The 8,090-nt window shown below is 35.4% G+C and overlaps 1 protein-coding gene and 1 long non-coding RNA gene across 2 annotated transcripts in view; one reads left to right on the top strand and one right to left on the bottom strand.

The window, feature by feature from the left end:
* Positions 1–8,090, bottom strand: part of MIB1 (mindbomb E3 ubiquitin protein ligase 1) — a 95,458-nt gene that overhangs the window by 28,316 nt on the left and 59,052 nt on the right. The gene's annotated exons all lie outside the window — the stretch shown is intronic.
* LOC104980284 lies at positions 3,011–8,084 on the top strand. Its single transcript, XR_824242.1, has 3 exons — positions 3,011–3,556; positions 4,090–4,255; positions 5,427–8,084. It is a non-coding gene; the product is annotated as an uncharacterized LOC104980284 (long non-coding RNA).

Raw genomic sequence — 8,090 nt, 5'->3', positions numbered from 1 at the left:
CTGGTTGTTTTCCAAAAGGTTAAGGACATGGATGGTTTAAGGATAAGATCTTACTACCAGTTAAGCAGGCATTTGTGAATAGTGCCAAAGAAGCATTAAGTTCCGGAACAACTAATAGTGGTGCCGAGCATAATCCTTGGCACATGGGAACACGCAAACGTTCGCTGAATGATGAGCAAATGAGCTCTAAGAAGCAGAGGGGACGAGCAGCTGTCTGCACTGGTATGTAACAGTCAAATGGCAATGGCTCCATTTTTAGGACCTGCCACGCTTCGCAATCTTTCTTCAGAGATGGGCAACATTTTTCCAAACAAACCATAGTAGCTAAACTGAGGAGGCCTTACATATTAGTATTACTGAATGTAAAAAAGACATTGAGATAATAGCACATATTAGGGGTTCAATAAATTCTGAATATTGAACAATCCCTCAAATATAATTTAAGCATGTTAGTACAGAATCCATAAAGGAACCTGCTAAGAAAGTTGATAAATCTCAGGCAGAAGTTCTGTAGGCCATGCTAAGAGCAAGTTAATATGTAACAGTTTGAACACATCTTTATTCAATACACACCCACCCCTATCTAAATGGATGGAGACAAGAATGCTATCTGTAATAATCATTCTAGCAAATGAATATGGACAGTTTTTATTTTCTTTCATCTATTTAAAGGGATACACAGACATGACTCAAATGTTAAATTTTAATTTTTTTGGTGTGCTTAATTTTGTTCCCCACAAACTTTTTTTTGACAGATACTGTAATTAAAAGGTTCATTAATTTAGCTTGAATTCATTTACTAGGAATTTGGTAATGCAGCAGAAATTAGCTCAAAATGACAGATATGCAATGACAATACAGGCTGCAGGAGGATTCGATCATTCTTAAAACAGGACAACTAAAAGGATCTCTTCCGCACTGTAAGCCAGGGACGCCATTCTACTCATCTTTCTTCCCTCTGTGTGCACCTAGTATGAGGTGCTCAAAGTTTACTTGAATGAAACAAAGGAAGAAACAATCAAACAAACGGTCATTTTTCTCAGCATACTGGGGCCAAGAATGCTCAATATGCCACATTCCTGGTACAGGTTCCAGTCCCCTAGAGTCCAGGCCCTAACTGCTTGCATTATTATCAACCACAGCAGCGACAGGCACAGGGGTAAATATCTAAGTCTGAAGCCAAGCCACCTGGGCTCACATTCTGGTACCAGCAAACAAAAGGGCTGGTGACGTGAGCAGGGTACTTGCCTTCTATGCCTCAGTTTCCTCATCTATAAAATGTGTAAAGAATCACAAGTCCTATTTCGTAGGACTGTTATGGGAATTTTAAAGGCCTTAGAAAAGTGCCTGTCCTTTCATACACTATGTAAGTGCTTGCTTGAGAGGTGGGAAAGGAGGACTTTGACTGCTACAAAATGGTCAGGAAATATGAGGTAGTTTAAAAGTCTTCAAATTGACCTATCTTGTACTCTGAGATGCATCATCTTCTCACAATGTGTCTAAAATTACTTCAGTATCTAGAAGCATGCTTTATGTCACTGTTTTAAAACAGCCATTCAGAAATAATTAAACTGCTATGTTATAAAAAATGCTAAAGACAAAAAGGATGTCAAGGACAAATTTCCCTTGTAGGAGAATGAGCTCAGAAAACTGTTAACAGTTCTTTTTGGTTCTTAACTGAATCGATGGATGTGAGAGTTGGACTATAAAGAAAGCTGGCTGCTAAAGAATTGATGCTTCTGAACTGTGGTGTTGGAGAAGACTCTTGAGAGACCCCTGGACTGCAAGGAGATCCAACCAGTCCATCCTAAAGGAAATCAGTCCTGAATATTCACTGGAAGGACTGATGCTCAAGCTGAAACTCCAATACTTTGGATACCTTCTGCAAAGAACTGACTCATTGGAAAAGACCCTGATGTGAGAAAGATTGAAGGCAGGAGAAGGGGACGACAGAGGATGAGATGGTTGGATGGCACCACCGACTCAGTGGACATAAGTTTGAATAAACTCCGGGAGTTGGTGATGGACAGGGAAGCCTGGCGTGTTGCAGTCCATGGGGTTGCAGAGTCACACATGACTGAACAACTGAACTGAACTGAATCAATACTTAAGAGACTATATATGAATTAAGAACAAGGTATAGTTGGTTTTTCCTAGGCATTCTTAGGTTTGTTAGATCTTAAATTGTACCGCCATAGGTTTGCGGAATTTGATGTTAAATTTTTTTTTCTCCTTGGTTAAAAAACAAACCTCAACATTAAAATTTATGGTGATATGCTATTAAAGTTTAGAACAAAAGTATTTTTCCCCTATAACATGTGTTATGTGACAAAGTTACAGAAGGGCTTCCCTGGTGGCTCAGCAGTAAAGAATTCATCTGCAATACAGGAGACACGGGTTCGATCCCTGGGTCAGGGACTTTGTGACTGAACAGCAACAAGAAATTACAGAAAGGTTAGTGACTATTTTGAGTCTGTAATAAAGTGTGAAATGATCATGCCTAAATGCTATCTCAGAAAAGTAAAGTGGAACAGCAATGTAGAAAGGAGGAAAAAACCACTTCACATTTGAAAATAAAGTAGAATTTAATTAATGCATTATAACAGTTATATAACTACAAAGTTTCAATAGAAAAGTAACACAATTACTAAAAAGCATTCCAGACCCTGTTTCTCACCTAAGCACTACTAAAAAATTTATTAAAAGTGACACTGAATTAAAAGTTTTTTTTTAATTTAAAAGTTTTAAGTAGCACTTCCAAGATTTCATTTACACATTCCTCCTTTCCTCCTGAGTGATCTCTTCACCTTCAATATATTGGTTCTACTTACTCTTTCTACATATTTTTCCATTCAATTATTATTTATTAAATTTAAAAAGAATGTATAGCAACAACGAGCTCTAAAGGTAACACTACAAAATCCCTTCAGGCCTTGAGCTATGTAAAATATCATTATCCTGATTTTTTTGTTTACTGATTTAAAAAAACAGGTTATGAAATATATTTTGGCAGCACAGCGACTTTACTTGTTCCATATCTGTCCAAAGCCTGTCTTGCTACTAGCCAGGGTAATATTTTTTCTCTTTCCTTTTTTCGCTGCAGTGCTTCTAAGTATAGTGGCAGCCGCATCAGGCTTTCCTAGCCTCAGCGCAAGCTCAGTATAAATCTGGGATGTGTAAGTGGAAACATGAGAGACCGCTTTATTTGGCAGTGCTTTGAAAAAAAAAAAAAATGCAGGACAAATGGCAAGGCAGTGTTTGGACCGCAGGATGAACAATCAATAGGCAGAAAGCAAGATAGAGGCTTCCTCAGCTTTTGGATCGACAATCGACAGCTGAGAGACTATTTTTTGCTATGGTTGACTAAATATGGTCAGGGAAGAGAGAGGCACAAGAGAGCCTGTTTGCCTGGGAGTGCATGTTTCAAATGCTTAGCTGCCTATAAAGCTGAACAGTTCAGCCTGTGGCCACTGAGGGAAGAATATAAGTTAACCTCTGTAGTGACCATGTGGAAGTCCCGACCTTGCTTGCAGACTTGACCTCTGGATTTGACAAGGTAGCGTCAATACAGATCTACCATCTAATCCTGGCAACTAAAAACAAACAAACAAAAATTCCACAGCAAGAAAGATGCAGAATTATTTCCTGAGAAGTCAGAAGACCCCAATGTCCTCTGGTGGGCAAAGGAAACAGGGTGAATGTTTACAGTTATTTGGTGGGGGGGAGTGAGGTGTGTTTTGGTTTTTGCTGGGTTTGTGTGTGTGTGTGTGTGTCTTTTTTAGTTTGTAAAAGTAACCTCCTCTACAACTTTTTCCCCATTTCTGAAGCATTCCATCTGAGCAATTAGTGAGGTGCATTTTCTTGGCCGTTGAAGCAACCTTTCCCCGTTGCTTCACTTTCTATACACCAGAGACAAGGTACTCATATCCATTCAACACCAGTAACAGGACATTCCAAATCAAATGGCCAATGCTGACTCAATTTTATTGAAATGTTTTTTTTTTTTCCCTTAAGCATAAGGAAAGGGAGAGGGAAAAGATGGCTGATATACTTTGTTTGTTCACTTGTTTTTCAAATTTATCTTAAAAGGTGGGGTCCTGTGTTCACTGACACTTCCCCTTTACTTCCCCCGGCTCATGAAAAGAAGCGCTGATTCAGCAAATAGAGTGAAGAGCCGATCAAGATGAGATGGCTGCTGCTGGCGTGACTCTCTGGGTCATTCTCTCTCTCCCTGCTCATGACACTAAGCTCACAGGTAACACAGCACCACAGGACAGTACTTTAATGAAGGCTTATGGTTTTCTGCATGCTTACCTATTATCGACTCAATACATGCTTTTATTGTTAAATTCTACCTGGGCAAAGCCGTTTCACAGTTCAAGCAGAGACCTTATGCAGTGTAAAAAGGAATGCTGTTCAAATATCATGACAGATGATTCAATGTCAAACCTGTACAAGTCCATTCCTGTCTTTTACATTATTAAAGAGTCAGTCTTTACTGTTTCAGATTAAGTGGTGATTCTGTATCCCTAGGAAATGGCCACCTGCCTTCAGAGCATACTATCTTTTAAAAACTATTAACTCTTTCAAGGTTTAGTCAACAAAGAAACTTGGAGATCACAAAATGCTTTTTAATGCTTCCTCTGATAGCTGGGCACAAAATTAAACCAGAATACGGATGGTGAAATTCAAATGCTGCGTTGCTGAAATTGCTGTAGTACTGGGCCATCTCCCGCTACGTGGTCCTCTGCTCTCTGTGAGCTACACTCACTTCTTACAACGGGCTGCAGGAATTCTACTTTCCGTGTCTTTTACACCCCCTCCTCTCTCAGATCTGAAATTTTCTTATGAAATTTTCTTCTTATAAATTAACTTCTTAATGCCACAATAATAAAAGGCAACTCACCAACTATAATTTGTTTTCATGCTAAACGATCAAATTAAAACCCAACTGCTCACTAGCCAATACCTTCCAGTTCTTTTAAGTGTGACTTTGGAAAACTTGATTGTTCTGGTACTTATCCTTCATATTGACCAAAAAAAAAAAAAAAAGAAATCAAAGTATCAGAACCACTCAATTCACCAAAATTAGATATTAATTCTTTTATCTAAATTTATATTTAACCCAGACAGGATCACCAAACTGCAAAACTCAGGTAAGTAACTAATAACAAAGGAACAACACAGAGGTTTTCAAATGATCATGAGTTCTTATCTGTGACCTTAAAAACAAAACTAACAAAAAAAATTATCATTAAAAAAAATTCAGTTCATTCATACTCTAAAAAGATCCAGTTTTTCTCCCTGTTTTTTCAACTTTAGAATCAACATCAGAAGTAGTACTAATTGGTTAATTATTAAGTCTTTAATAAGATATCTTGCTGGTAAAAAGTACATGCACCAAATTAATTATTGTCTACTTGTAGGTTCTAGAAGCAAACTACAAAATAAGAAGAAATTTGCTCTGAAGACTGAAGAAACACTAGGCTGATCTTACCAATTTCTGAAATACACTCTGTAAATCCCCACTGATTCAATGGATCTCTCTCAAAAAGAACCAAACCAAGACAAAGTTCAACAGATAACTGGTCAATGTTTAGAAGTGTATGTCCACCAAGAACAAGGAACCATAAACAGCACTAATGCCATGCCTCAGGTAAATGTTATAAAGTTTAGTCTTTGATATTCTCTGCAAACAATCTACCACTGCTCTCCATCAGTAAGCTGAAAGTTTTACTAAAAAATGGGAAAATAAAACATTTCATGTTTTTACAGCTAACAACTTAGTAATACCTACTCAGAGTACATACTTCTTTATGTACCCATATGAACATACAATGCTATGGAATGTAAAGAAGTATGTATTTTTGGTAGGCAATAAACCACCAAGAGGAAACTAGACTGCAGCTATGTGAATGACCTTCGTATGTTAAATTAACCTATCAAAGAGATGACCTTTGGCAATACTAACACCAGAAAATGTACCTATTTCTTTCAGATGGAAACTAAATGTTGCTGATTTATATTTCATGAGGAAAAAAGTTCTTCTGAAGTAGATTTAAAATTAACATGGAATTCCTTTTAAATCCTTTAAGTTTAAAGCATACGACATTCTACATTTTTAAATTAAGTACTCACATGATTAAAATTTGAATACAAAAGAGAAAACAGTGATACTAGTACAAAAAAATGATACACATGACCCATTTTCTGTCTCCACAATTTAATTTTAATTTAAATGTATCATTAGTAGGGCTGACATTTAACAAAAGCTGACTTCATTTGCATTTCAACAGCTATTCTTCATATTTTGATATGAAGAATAAGTATAATTAACAATGTAATTATAATTTAACAATATTGTAAGAATTCCTGAAGCAAGTTTTGGTGTTTTAAGTTTTCTTTCTCAAAGCTACAGACATAGTTATAATTTTAAAAGACTATCTTTCAAGTAAAATTCTACTCTCAAAGAAAAAAAAGTGGTCCCTGTCCTTCTCCCTAATCCAGTTTCCACTTTCAATGCTATGTAAGTACTTAGTTTAAATCAAGACATACAATTTATTCAAGAAAAATGATAAAATTCTGGGAAATAGGTATAAATCAATAGGGCACACTGGTCACAGACTGCCAAATATTAAAATAAATTAATTTATTACCTATACTATCCTTGAATTTGCTTTCTCCAAAGAGGGCACATAAAATGAAACACTACAATCATGAAACCAATGTATCCAGAAAGAATAACCATCTTTTATTGGTACTAGGCAAATACAATTCAATTTTTTATAAACATGATAGCCTACCATTTATAGTATGCTAGAGATATTAAAATACATTTTGTATTTTATGTAAAATTTATTTTGTACAATATATACTTATATTGATAAATATTATAAATGATAAAGCTCTTAGCAACAATTTATTAGTAACTATTTTAAGCTACTATAATAGATTTAGAAAATAAATATTAATATTCATATATTCTAATCATTTCTTTTGATTAGAGTATTCAGACATATGTCATCACATGTCTAAATTTTTTGTCACAGTTGAGTAGAAATGGCCATAAGGTTATCCATGAATTGTTAATTTTGTTTAATAAGACAACTAGATAATTGTCAAAAGGTGATTTTCATTTAATCAGATTAAAAAGGAGAGAATGATTTACATACAAGCATAGAAGTTATAGAATATTTATTGTAAATTACAAAAGTTCATTAATTTTAAAATTTTACATTTTCAAAGAAAAAAAAATCAGTTCAAAGCTTAACTCACTCAAAAATAGACCTTCATCCTGATTATCCACAAAAAGGATGGCAAAGCTTCATATTCCATTCATTAAGTTTAACTACACACGCCCTAAACATTAAAAACTGACAATATACACCTCAAAAATAGAGGTTCCTCTATGAAACTACTCAAAGGGTATTACTAGATCTACGCTTTATAATAAGCAATTATATTCACCATTCTATGGGTATAAAAGTTTTTAATAATTATTTTAAAACATTCCAGCAACTAAGAATCTTGTTGCTACAATATTAAGAGCTTACAAACCTTAGAAAATGACAGTATCTATTATTCATTTGAAAAAGTATAATTATACACTGATCCTAGTGCTTGCAAGTTAAACTTAACATATCTAAGAGTATTTTCAATCACTCTAAAATGTCACATCTATCACTTAGATCAGCTGTTCATTTTTAACTGAGTACATATTAAACTCTGGGCATCTGCTGACACTGTTGTAACTCAAACATTTCAACTGTCTCTCTGACAGGGATAACAGATGCTGACATTATCAAATGCTGTACTATTTTTTTTCCCCCGGCCTCTCTTGCCCCGATATGGCCAGTATATGAAACTGAACTGCCATCCAAAGCACACTTGAGCAACTGGATCTGCTAAACAGCTCCCATAGAACTAGTAAAAATAGAAGTCAGTTTTATTGCTATCTTCAGCACTTAAGTCCAGGCAATTTAACACCTGTTTCTTTTCTATTAGAATAAATGATGGAAATAATTGTAGTTACATTAATTTCACCAGCAGCATGATACCCTTCAGCCAACAGATGCGGGATATACTTAATA

This window comes from Bison bison, unplaced genomic scaffold, assembly GCF_000754665.1.
Source record: "Bison bison bison isolate TAMUID 2011002044 unplaced genomic scaffold, Bison_UMD1.0 scf7180017864498, whole genome shotgun sequence".
Classification (NCBI taxonomy): domain Eukaryota; kingdom Metazoa; phylum Chordata; class Mammalia; order Artiodactyla; family Bovidae; genus Bison; species Bison bison.
This window is presented reverse-complemented; position numbering and strand designations above follow the sequence as displayed.